The sequence below is a fragment of the Heliangelus exortis genome, chromosome 2 (assembly GCF_036169615.1).
Source record: "Heliangelus exortis chromosome 2, bHelExo1.hap1, whole genome shotgun sequence".
In the NCBI taxonomy this organism is placed as follows: Eukaryota; Metazoa; Chordata; class Aves; order Apodiformes; family Trochilidae; genus Heliangelus; species Heliangelus exortis.
In genome coordinates this window covers 72,592,845-72,606,826 of record NC_092423.1, presented here as the reverse complement: position 1 = coordinate 72,606,826, position 13,982 = coordinate 72,592,845, and positions in this window count along the sequence as shown.

Sequence of the window (13,982 nt, the reverse complement as noted above, 5' to 3'; positions counted from 1 at the left end):
ATGAAAGGAAGAAAGATGTGTGTGGGAGAAGAATATGTAATAAGAGCAAAATCATAGAGTCATGGAATGGTTTGGGTTGGAAGGGAGCTTAAATATAATCTTGTTCCAAAACCCCTGCATGGACAGGGACACCTTCCACTAGACCAGGTTGCTCAAAGCTCCACCCAGTCTTGAACAATCAGGAAACTTGCTGAAGGAGCATTTAATTCCACAATGCATGTCTCTGACAAAGATGGTAAACAGCTTTGATCCCAATAACAAGGGCCTGAGTAGCACCACTTGTCTTTTTCTGCATTTGGACATAAGGCATTGACCACTACTCTTTGAGTGTGATCATCCAACCAGTTCCTCCTCCATCAAGGGGTCCATCCATAAAATCCGTATCTTTCAAATTCTGAGACATTGCTGAACTTTGCTCTGTTAAAACAAATAAAAATTAAACCGCATATATCAGGTAACACTTTTCTACACAGACTATAGGAGGAAGCTAACATGTCTCCAGACTTATTTGTGTTTCTGTTTTGAGAAATAATAGTAAAAGTTCTAGTTAGGAATATATGCAACAATGAGTTTCATAGCTCAGTTTGCATGCTCTGTTTACAGAATTTTTAAGTAAATTAAATCTCTAACTTTGAATTTTTCTGAGCTTGGCAAAACCCAGTGATTTTAAAAATATATATATACAGTTGACTTCAAATAATTTGATTTATTATACACACACATGAATATGCATATTTACATATGTGCATGCCTCCATTAATTTCTATGAGAATGTTTTTTTGTATTAGTAAGTCAAGATTCAAATGTAGTTTTACATTAGCTTTATTTCATCAGTTAAATGGATAAAAAAACATTTTTAGAAATCCCTAGCAATTTCAAAATTATTATTATTTTAATTCATAAATCAGTGGAATTCACCATGTCTATTTTTTTTTCTTTCATCTGTTTGCAGATACAGTTTCAAAATATTTAAATAACATAAATCTAGATTACATTTTGCTGAAGTTTTAAAACATCAGGCCAGGTTTTACTTTAGCAAGGCTTTAATTATTTTCTCAGCATTTAATCAATTCAATACAGGTGAAGATCTTGAAGATTTTAAAATCACATAGTAATCAATGTAACTATGTATAGAAAGTGTGATGGTCTAATTTTCAATCAATTTACCAAAATTATCATGGAAATACGATTTGTTGCATAGACAAAAAATAAACCACTGTATACTTAAGTAGAAACAGCAGATATTGAATGAACATACTAATACATCAAGAGAATGTGAATATAAATAAAAAGTGAGTGCCAAGCTGAGTTTCAAGTAGCATTTAAAATGCCTTATACAATGGTTTTTTTTAGCACTTTATTTTTTTAATCTTACAAACAATTTTTACATGGATAATTATACATATATATTATATATTCATTCTATATTCATTATATATTTTTTCTTGGAAATGCTGGTTTACTGAAACTGTTGACAAATATCTTCCGTGCTTATTCTCTTTATCAGTTCTCTGAGGAGAAGATTGTGAGCATGTGATTTCTGAATGAAGTAACACTTCTCAAAATGGCTGAGGTGTATTGTTTTGATTGACCTAATCTAGATATATTTTCTGCAAATTTTTTTTACATCTCAGTCAGCAAAATAGTTTGAATCATTTTACTTGGGCATAGGACTTTTCATAAATTTGAAAAACTACATTGAATGAAAAATTTCTTGACCTCCATACAGTAATTATTCAATAGAAATACACTCTTATAAGATATGAATATGAAAAAATCAAGTTAACCTGTGCGAGAGAATTAACCAAATTAAATATTCTTTTGGTATGGGAAATGAAATTAAGGCAATAATTTGATCCGGGTATCCCAAATCTTTCCATTGAAACCAGCATCATTTTTGCCTCCATTCAGAAAACAAGGCAAGATCTATACCTGCCTTCAGAGGCTTCTTAAAATTCTGCAAGATTCCTGACCAGAGCACAACAGAGCACACTTCCCATCCACTACTTAAAACACAGAAGACCAGATCTAGTACGGTATTTAAGTACCTTCATGAAAAAATAAGTATAGAAATAAAACATGTAATTCCCTTTAGAAACTGTGCCACTCCCATGGGCAGATGTGACTGACTCTCACTTTTGTATTAGAGAAACATCTCTCTGATGGGCCACAGCGAAGCCCTCATCTTAGATCCGTCACATTGATCTGGAACTGTTTCCAGACTCATCCATATGTACACTCACCAATCGATAAACTAAGTGCCTGTGTCAGGGGAACACTGGCAATTCTTGTGGTTCAGAAGAGATGCAAGTACTCTGCAATGTGAACGCCACCTGTCCACAGCAGAAACAATGAACCTTAGGCAGTGCAAGCACAGGTGTCCAGAGTATTTCAACTCACAATTTAGTTGTAGAGGCATATCGTAAATATTAATATTAAAAGCAAATATGACCTATAAAAATTATAATATTGACAAAAATAAGATAATTAATTTTAGTGAAGTATTAAGATATCAGTAAAATTAGTGATTATAAAAAAACAAAATAAATATGGTGATATTTTTTACTTTCTAAAGAACAGCTAGAAAGTACCATAGCTTCACCTGAAATTTCCATCTTTAATTCCATAGCTAGAATCCATATGAGTTTTACATTTGTGTTCAATTAACTGGGAACAACTGCTAACCCTTCAGCTGTCATTGCTTTATAAGCTTGATCATTAAATTCTGCACTTGCAGTATGTGACATGAAAGTTGTGAAGAGTTACTGAAAAAAATCGTGGGAGAAGGATTGTTTTCCACTAACATCAAAGCAGAAACTGATTTTAAATAAGGAAAATAGCAGAAAAAAAATTTTAAAAAAAATTCTTTCTGTTGGTATTTCATTTCTTGATATAACAAAGGTAAAGAGTGATCTCAAAACTGAATACATTAACTTTCATTTTTTCTATATTGCGATAAATACACATACATAAATAACTCTATTAACAGATATTTTATTCTGTTTATGGAAAATATTCCCAGACCTCTCCCATGTTGCTCTCTGCTGATTGTAAAACAATGCATAAATGTATAATCTTCACAACACATATCATAACTGTCCTCCATTAGTTTGGCAAATCTCTAGTCTGTTTACATCAGTTTATTTAGATTAACTACTTCACATTCTGTGTGGTAATACTCGAGTTCCCATCCACTATAGTACTTGTAGCACAACTCAAATCTATAATTGTGCTATACTTGCATCTTGAGATGGAGAGAATTTCACCTATTTCACTGGTCCAGAAGTTGGACAGACACCTTAAGCTATTTCATCTAGAATCATTGAATGGAGAAAGAGACCTCCAGAGGAAGATTCATCACATTTTGAGATAGCTGTCTAACATATCTGAAGAAAACTGTAGTTGCTAAGCAACCTTATCTAGATTATTTCTTTTTCTTTCCCTCAGCTGACTATGAGGAGAGCCCTACTGAGAACTCTACAGTTTCTTCCTAACTTTCAACTACAGGTGAGATGGGTTTTTTTTGCCCTTTTGTCAAGGGCAAATCATGCCTGAAAAACCTTGTGGCCCTCTATGAAAAGGTCACAGCATGAATAGACAAGGAAAGAGCAACCAACAGAATTTACCTAGACCCGAGCAAAGCCTTGACACAGTCCCACAATGACATTTTCATATCCAAGCTGGTAAAATATGGGTTTGATGGATGGACCACTTGGATTAAGAACTGGCTTGATGGCTGCACCCAAAAAGTGGCTGTCAATGGGTCCATGTCCAAGTGGAGGCCAGGGACAAATGGACTCCCTCAAGGATCAGTATTGGGACCAGTCCTGTTTAACGTCTTTTTTGGTGACATGGATGGGGGCATTGAGTGCACCCTCAGCAAGTTCACTGATGACACCAAGCTGTGTGCTGCAGCAGACACACTGAAGGGAAGGGATGCCATCCAGATGGACCTTGACAGGCTGTAGAGGTGGGCCCATGCCAACCTCATGAAGTTCAATGAGACAAAGTGCAAGGTCCTGCATCTGGGTTGAGGCAATCCCAAGCACAGATATGGGCTGGGCAGTGACTGGATGGAGAGCAGCCCTGAGGAAAAGAACTTGGGGGTACTGATGGATGAGAAGCTCAACATGAGCCATCATTGTACAGTTGCAGCTCAGAAATCTCAACTGGATCCTTGGCTGCATCAAGAGAAGTGTGGATAGAAGGTGAGGGAGGTGATTCTCACCCTCTACTCTGCTCTTTTAGGACCCCACCTGAAGTACTGCATCCAGTTCTGGAGCCCCCAGGCAAGAAAGACATGGATGTGCCTGAGTTTGTCCAGAGAAGGGCCATGAGGACGATCAGAGGGCTGAAGCACCTCTCCTATGAGGACAGATTGAGAGAGTTGGGGTTATTCAATCTGGAGAAGAGAAGGCTCCAAGGAGACCTTATTGTAGCCTTCCAGTATCTGAAGGGGGCCTACATGAAAGCTGGTGAGGGATTTTTAGGATGTCAGGTAGTGATAGGACTCGGGGAATGGATTCAAACTAGAGGAGGATAGATTTAGGTTAGATATTAGTAAGAAGTTCTTCATCATGATGGTGGTGAGACACTGGAACATGTTCCCAAGGAGATGGTGAAAGCCCCATCCTTGGAAGTTTTTAAGGCCAGGCTGGACAAGGCTCTGAACAACCTGATCTAGTGGGAGGTGTCCCTGTCCATTGCAGAGGGGTTGGAACTACATGATCTTAAAGGTTCCTTACAACCCTGAAAATTCTATGATTCTATGTATCCTGTCCTCAGGTTCCATTTCCTGGAGTTCTTAAAAGTCTACGATTCATGATGAAAATTTTTCAAGATCCACCTTTTCCACTAACTTGTTGTTAAAATATGTTTCCAGTCATCATGACTGGGAGGAAATAATGAAAGTTCAACTGGAAAAGAGCACAAGATTTTAGTATGTTCTTATTTTTTTCAAAATATGAGCTTGGTTTTGCCACGCTGCTCAGTCACATGACAGGTATCTGTAAAGATGATACAAGTCTAGCAATACTGAGAGAATAAGTGCTATTAATCATTTTGACTTAGTCAAACCAATTAGATTTAATGGATACAGGGATAGAGATTCTACTACTCGTGCATGCTTAGGAAGTAAATAGATGATTAAACTTTTTCTAATTAAAATATTTTAGAGTAGAAAACCAAGTAAACAACAAAATCAAATTGATGATATCAGCAGATTTCAAGGAAACATTTTGAATTTTTCAGCATTTTCACTAAAGCACAATCAGGAAGTTAATGAAACCTAGTTTGGCCTTTGCATAGTTCTTAGAGAAATCAGAGTGCTCCTGGGCTTTGGTAGTTGATTCAGATTTGAGGGCTCAGCAATAGTCTTGGAGACAGCAAGGCCTAAGAGCCCCAGGCTGGAGCAGTGGTGCTGAGGGAAGCCAGTGTCCACGCATGGTCCCTTGTGTTGTGCTCCCTAGTAAAAAGATAATTTAAAGATAATTTACATGGGGGAATCACTTAGGTCATGTCTTTTGAAAAAAGACATTATTTTGATATTCTGATGAGTCTAGTTTGTTTGTGGTTTTTTCCCAGACGATTTAGTCCTCTTGATATATTTGTTTATTATTAGCATTTCTGACTTTAATTTTGATTTGAAATAAAACACCACCCTAAACCACTTAAATGCTGTTTGAAACAATTCTAATAGCATCACTCTCTCAAGAGGAGAGAAACAGAGAATTAATATTGTGCTCTCATGTTTATATGTCTCTCCTTTAATTATGAAAAAACTCTATGCCCTGTTTTATGGGACTATGTTTTATACAGTTTATAGTTTCTTGGCCTTTATTTTAATCGAGCTGTGATAGATTTAATATGAATTTATCTTAACTAGAAAAATTATGTGACTTCCAGTCCCACCTAATACATTTTGGGTTTTTTTGGTAAATATTACACTAAGCACAGCAGGATAATTTAAGAGGAGAGTTCCTTATAGGGGCCTCTGTGTAAGGTCAACCATTCCTTATAAAAAACAAAAGAAATGGTGTCTAAATTATCTTAAGTTCCTGGATATTACCAGAAGGTTAATGGAAAACCCATGACAGCATTTTTTATGTCTCCAAAAAGAAATACTTGATCATTTAACGGTTAACATAAAAGTGCTATACTTATTTATACTGATTTACTTACTGTTTTCACATTACCTGAAATCAGTGACTATTTTCTGCTGTCTTCTAAGTACTGCAGATTAGGTATAGAAACAGGAAAAAAAATAACAGGAGGGAGCATAGTTCACAATGGTGATAAAAAGAAACTAAACAGATGAGAGGAAATTATATTAGACAAATGCATCCAAACAGGAGGCCTGATCTTCTGGTAATTTGTTGTTTAGTATAGCATCCAAAATTTATTCAGAATCAGCATTTATTCAAAATCCAACAGATATTTACATGCTTGTGAAAAACAACATATAGAGCTCCAAAAATGCACTACTGTTGGAGGTCCAGAAAAACTCAAGCTTCAAAATATTAACCTGAAGTGAATAGCTATCCTCTTGGGATGAGGGACAGATAGAATAGTGCAGTACTTTGTTACTGAGTCTCACCAAACAGTAAAATAGCCAGGTTACTTCAGCAGACAGACAACACTGTGATTCAGATGTAGCCAGCTTTATATTCTTGTGTTTAAATGACTGTCCAACACTATATAGTGACAATTAGTCTTTTATTATTATTATCTATTTCTATTTTCATAGTGAATTTTTTTTTTTAGAACTTGGGAACACAATATGCTAGATGTTTGGAAAGCATGCTGTGAGACTGCTTTTTCATTATTGAATGTACAGTTTAAAAAACCAAAGACCTAATTTGAGTGGGAGGCATGTGAAGGAGTTGCACATAGGAAACTGCTGGAATGACTCCTCACAGTCATATAGTAGCTTAAGGAAGGATGAGAAGAGTTAGCTCACAGAATGCTGTGTTACCACTATACTACAATCAGGCCACTTCACAGCAATTTGTTCAAAGCTTAATTGTGGCCACATTGCTCTGGTTAGTGGGAATGGAACATGCACCTTCTGCTAACACATCACTCAGCAATTAATCCTTACACTGCCTGTTAGTTTACAGTAGCAGTTTCTGTTATTATGCCCTTTTGGATTTTTCTGGTTTTCTTTATTTTATTTTGTTGTTTGTGTGTTGTTTAGGTTTCAGTTTTGTTGGTGTTGTTGTTTTGTTGTTTGGTTTGGGGTTTTTTTTCAAGATTTTTTTTTGTAGTGCAATCCAGTCGACCACTTGCACCTAGATGAGGGGGATTGACTCAAATGGTCATAGATTGTCAAATGTATCTGTATGCAAAAATGTAGCATACATTTGACAATGTTGAGATATCTCCCATCATGTCAGGAGACATTCAGTATTTCTCAGCTCTATCGATGGTATTCAGTTGCAAAATGAAGATGACACTTGTTATTCAGGAAGCTGAAGTAATGATAACACAGCTCTATCTGCTTGTGCATTTTGGCCAGCTGCAAATCTCAGTGCCCACATGAATATATTAAAATCCTACCACCTTCCCATTTCTTTCTCTTTGGAGACCTTCTCATTTAGAAAATAAATTAATATGGAATTAAGAGTGTTGAGAAGCACTCTAACCTCCCAAGGTCAAATCCCATGAAGCCAGATACTGGAATTAAAACAAAACACATCCAAAAAACTTACTCTGAAAAGATGAGCCAGATTAACAAAGAACAAAACTTAAAATTCTCCCCCTTCTCCACCTTCTTCTCCCCCTTCTTCCTCACGGACTTTGTTGTCTTTGCTCTGGTACTCCTTGGTCTCCTGCCCTCCTCTCCTCTGTTCTGCAAGTATTTTTTTTTTTTTTTTAATATCTATTTTCCCAGTTTTGGTTTCCCTTTCTTGAGTATGTTACTCATAGAGGTGCATCCAGCTTTCCATATCTGCTTGGCTTGGCCAGATGTAGGGCCATAATTGGAGCCTGGGGAGCTCCCAGCATCTTCTCAGAGGAGCCACCCCTGTGCCTCCTCCTGCCCCCCCACCCCCTTCTAAAACACCGCTGCACTAACCCAAGACTTATGGGAGTAAACAGCACACACACAAAAAATGTTTTGCAATAATTAAGCTGCCAATAAGATATTTTCATAATTTTTTTTTCACATTTTGCTAGTAAATATTTAATATATAAGTAAAAGGACATAATTTTTAATAGCCTTAGCTATTTCTGTGCACTGAGTAAGAATTATTATGGGTCAAATTTCAAAAAAGCTAATTGTTATTAAGGTTCATGACAATGTTGTCCAATTGCTACCAATAAACTATTTTCATTATATGCATAAAAATTATTTCCCTGCCTTGATCAAAAGCTTGGCTGCTTAGTGCCTGTGTTCTTAGTAAATTCTCTTCTCTCAAGCCAAGTCAACAGAGAGCTGAGGCCACTGTAGTAGCGAAAACTGAGTTAGAGGCCCTCTTAACTGATCAAATAGATAACAAAGAAAAAATGTCTCTATGACAGTGTTGTCATTTTACTTTTTTAAGGTAGGGTTTGTTTACTTTTCAATTGAAAATGTAATTTTGTGAGTATATCCAGTTCTTTAGAAAAATTTGTCTGAACAATACTAAGAATGGAAGAACTTATCAGGATAAAAGAAATGCCTATAATTTAATTTCAGTCCATTCAGCTTCAGCCACAATGTCCTTTTAAGAATTCTCTTGGTATAAAATATGCAGCTCCAGTCACTGACCTAATCTTACCATATTTCCAGTGACAATTCTTCTCCTAAAGGACTAACAGAGGCCTTGCTGGGAAAACTAAAAAAGAGCAGCCACTCCTTGTTGGTCCCTTCAAATTAGAGCCCTGGTGGGATCCTGCCTCAACACTTGCTTTCCTGTTATTGCTCTGCTCTTCTTCATTTGAGAAATAACAACCAGACTTTCGTGCTCCTCTCCAGTGCCTGAGCTCTCAGCACCACTTTGCTGCCCTTTAGCTCGAAACCATATGCTTTATAGCACACAAAAACAAACAGTTGGAGGACTGTTAAAAAGGGGGCTCTGAAATAAAAGAATTTCCTCTGCAGTATGCCTCTGAAGAGCTTGTATTGTAAAATTAATTCTCTCCTGCTAAGCTACAAAACTAGTGCAGCAGAAGAGTCCTTCATGTCAGGGATGATGCAATGATCCTTTATCCCTCAGACCTGTGGTCAGAATCGATACAGGGACTGGCTTACCAGTGGCTGATGCATTTCCTTGAGTGTAAATTCCATTCTTTTTAAAATACCCTCTAGGGTTTTTTCAAGACTCCCTTCTCTTTTTTAAGTTCTAAGTTATTTGTCTTGCTGCCTTTCAGTTTATACACCTGCCAAGCTTCTTAAGAGATTAAACTGAATTTGCTCCCCTTTCATGTTAAGGATGTAGTGAGAGTGGGAAAAGAATTTGTTGATATGGTACATGCCACTGATTAGCTTTAAACTATGCATTATCACTGTTTTTAACCACAATACCGTTCATAATCCTAATGGAAAAAAGGGAAAAAGAAATAATCCATCTATGTGAAACTTTTCCCTAAGGACAAACAGTGTTGTTTGCATTAAGGGGAATGTAAATCCTAGAGAAATCAGACCACCACTGAAACTCAATCTGTGTCAAGCTGCCTAAAACTGTTTGCGATACCATAGACCAAAGGGACGTATCGCTGGGAAATTGCTCAGTGTGTCAGAAGAAGCACGAGGTTCCGGAAAAATTAAAGACCTCTCTGATAGATGAATTCAGCCCAGACACTGTGCTAGCCTTGTTGTGATAGTGTCGAAGCATTTCCTTTTGCCCCAGAGGAGAGCCACACTCATTTATTCAAACATAATTTCTCCTCTGACTGACAGATTTTGTATTTAGAGTTTAGAAAGATCCCAAATCCACAACACTTCAGTTGTTGACATCTTAGCACAAGCAGCAGGCAGTCATAAAACCTCAGATTGATAGAGCTTAAGGGCAAATTTGCTTTATTCAACAGTTTCTGTTTCTTTCTTGTGTGTTCCTCTGATGCCATAACGTTTGCTTTCATTAATTAATTTTTAATAAACAGATTTTTAATGTACAAAATATATAAACTATCAACAGATGTCCACATTTAAAAACAAAACCAAAAACCACAAACAAAAAACCCCCATGTTTTAAATTGTCTAAAACACACTTAAGGAACTCCTATTTAAGATTTATTATTATTATTCTGATTATCCCAGTTGCACATTAAAACATATATTATTGTTTCTCCCATCTTTCTCAGAATGAATTTATTTTTAGAATTACAAGCCCAGGAATATAAAAAAGAGCTGGTCTTCAAAAAAATCAGAAGTCACAGCTGATGTTTAGTAATCACAGAAGAGTTTACCTATTTTGTGATTTTCTTTTTTTCTTAGCTTTCTGGGGCAGCCTTGTAGTTTAATTTTGTGTCTGATATTTCTTAAATTCAAAAACTGCCTTTAAACACATTCACAAATGCATGCTTTTCTTACAGAGGAAAAATCGGTTTGCTATGACTGTTCTCTGTGTAGGTTCAGAGATACAGGAAATAGGGTTGACTCTAACAGAGCTGACTATAGTATTTTTAGCTAGTTTTTCTTTTAAACAAAGAATATCTTGATTAAAATCCAATTAATATTTTATAAGAAAATTACCTATGTAAACCATTATATTGTAAAGCAACTAGCGGTTCATTCTTTTTTTTTGTTTGTTTGATGTCTGAAACACAGTATGTATAAATAAACTAGGCATGGACTGAAGGATTAATCAGCTCTCACTATTTTGTTTTGGGTATTTTTTACTTTTCTGGTCTCATTTTAAATGCAAAAATTTTTGATATGTAAAAAATTCTCAAAGGACAGGAAAATTTTTTCCTGACAGCTGTACCGGTATGATCAAGTTTGCGCAGCTTCAAACTATACATTAAGATATCCTTCTAACTCCTTGAAACTGAGGTATAGTAAAATTTTATAGAACATTTTTCAAAGTAGAATGTAAAAAGAATAATCAAATTCACACTAAATTAATATATTTTAAGTATTTGTTTAAAATTGAATATAAACTTCATGTCATTACAGTGTTATTATTTAAGCCTACTAGATAAGGCAATATAATAATAGGTTTTTCTTTGCTATGGAAAATTAGCTCATTCTGCTTTTTATATGAACTGGTGCTGTCAGTGCATCATTATCATTGCTTTCCATCTAATTACTTGTTCAAGATAATAAGGAAAACTGTTCTCTCATACAAATATATTTTGAGTTATTGCATTTTTACACATAAAGCCACCTTTTAATACAGCAGAAGCTTTCGAAGAAGAAATAATGCATGCTAGTGAAGGTAGACTGAGCTGTGTTTTGTGTTGTGAGCAAGCATATCATATTTTCAGATCTCTCAGTGAGAAAATTCAGAAGTTTTGGAATATCTGTATAGTGCGAGTTGTGCATTTTTCCAGTACTCTGGCAAATCAGGTGGCATATTTCCAAGCAGCATCTGGGGAGGTGTCTGAAGATATGTTATGATGCTTTGCTACATCATTTGGCTTTCAGGATGCTCTTGGAGGGAACACCCCTTGAGAATGGCAAACCTGTGAGAAGTAACAAAGCAACTCAGCAAGATCACCCTGCAAATACAGAAAACAGACTGAGCAGATGGCTCATGAGTAAACCCCAATGTGGTCATCACACCATCCAGTGAAGCCAGAAAAGGGCTTTCTTAGCAGCCATTTTATACTGAGCACCATTGCAAATTACTGTGATTGGTCCATCCCGTCCTCCCCATAGACACAAATGCCACTCTTCCATTCTAAATGTCACATTAACAGGCTGGCAGTAGCTGGTGGGGAGTGGAGTGGTTTCAGGTTAGTATGGCCATAGGAAATATTTATCCTGGTTCTTTCAAACCAGGGGAGCTGGAGAAGAAGATTGCTCACTAAGAGATGTCGTCTTCCCCTACCTCCCCAAGAAGGGGACACAACCACTCCAAAGTTTTACTGTGGGCTGTCACTGGAACCCTGAACTCAGGCACCCTCATCTGCTGCTGAGTCCACTTTGGGATTTTTCTGGTTGGGATGAAATTACCATTTGAGAAGTGTGGGTTCCGTATTTGCATATTCATTTCTATGTTTGCACATTTGTAAATGATTTGCCACCTTCATTATTATTATTTATTATTTATTATTTCATTAAATCTATTGTAGTTTCTTCCAACCTTAAAGTCTCTCTGATTTCTCTTTATTTTTTCTTTGGAGGGTAGTGGAGGGAATAACAGACCATCTGCCACCTGGTTATTGACTAAAAATGTGACATAGAATTATCACAAAATCAGGCAGTACACGTTCAGAAAATCAAGTGGTAAGATTTACTTCAAAAGAAATACAAACTGATGTTAAGTCAAGAGTCAAGAGTCAAAATTCTCTTGAGAGGAAAAAATGTAATGAATGTCTGATGTTTCCAACAAACCTATTCATTATTCTTAATTGTATTGCTTGTATAACTAAAATAAATAATGGAATGGTTTTAGTGCCCTTGATTATATTTTATGTAATTATGTGCTTCATATTTTTAAGATCACATTAAACTATGAAGATCTTCTGAAGGACACACAAGCTTCCTGACCAAAATCCTTAATCCATTTGAGCTCATGACAAATTATATAATGACTACTTCTGAGCCAAACTTTCACCTTTTCCTGCTGTATTAACCTCTGTTTTTTAAGGATATTTTGTTTGTTTGTTTGTTTTTCACTTAAATCTCAATCACTGGTGAGTTACTGGTGAGAGTATTCAACTCATTTAATCTTCTTAAACATGTTGATTATATGTCCATGGAGGACATGCTCTCGAAGTTTGGGAGTACAGTGAGCACATCCTAGTCCCATCTGGAGAGAACTTCTTTTTCACAAAAAATTTTTTCTTGTTCTTTTTCTCTGGGCTCAATCTTGTATCACTAGTGAGTTTCACTGTGAGAAGTTGGAGTTTCTACAAAAGCTTCCTCAGAAAAATTCTGAAATAATTTTTTTGAACTATAGTAGGGAAGTTGACTGAATTACATATGACTAATTTTTTTAATGTCAAAATTTAGGTTGCTAATTTTTTCCTTTCACCTCATGAGATGATTCATCTGCATAAAGGTAGGCATGTATATCCATTCCAAACCCAAAGTCTTTTTTTCTGCTTTATACTCCCAGTTCTTCAATAAGATCTGTTAATTCGGCAGTAAGATTTTTTATGGGAAAATTCATCATGTTTACATATTTGACTAACCAGACCAAATTCTTAATTTAAAGGGATTTTTAATACTTGGGTTGCATTGTCTAGAAATATGAGAACAGTTTTCTGTATTTCTCACCTGTCTATAAACAGCTTGTGCATACATCACCAGTTCTGGTCCTATTTTCTGCTGGCTTTATCTGTTACCACTCAAGTAACATCATGATTTGAAGCTGAGCACGTTCACTCAGCATAGCCAATCCCTGTGTGTGTGATTTTTCATACAAAATGTGACTTTAAAGAAATTAAACTACTCTGGGACAAGGTTTGCATACCAGGTAGCTTCTGAGTTATTCTCCTTCTTAAGGATTGCACAAGTTGACATGTTTTCTTGCCTTTCTTCCTCATTGAAAATTAAATGCTGGCTTTTGTTGTGTTTCCTTTGGAGCCTGGGATATCTATTTAAACACCTGCCTTGGTATTTTGAATGAAATTCATAAAATGCTTCTGCCAGGCGCTGGGACATTAGAAATGCAGCACTGAACAGTACACATCCTGTTATATTGTAAAAAGGAATTTAAAATGTCAGTTTACTCAGTCAGGTGAAAGTAATCCTACTTTAGGAATAATTAGAAGAGTGTAAAGCTATTAGCTGTCTCAGGTCAGGATGATTAGAGAAAGGATCCTTTTTATTAAATAAGCATGAACCATTATTATTATTATTATTATTATTATTATTATTATTATTATCT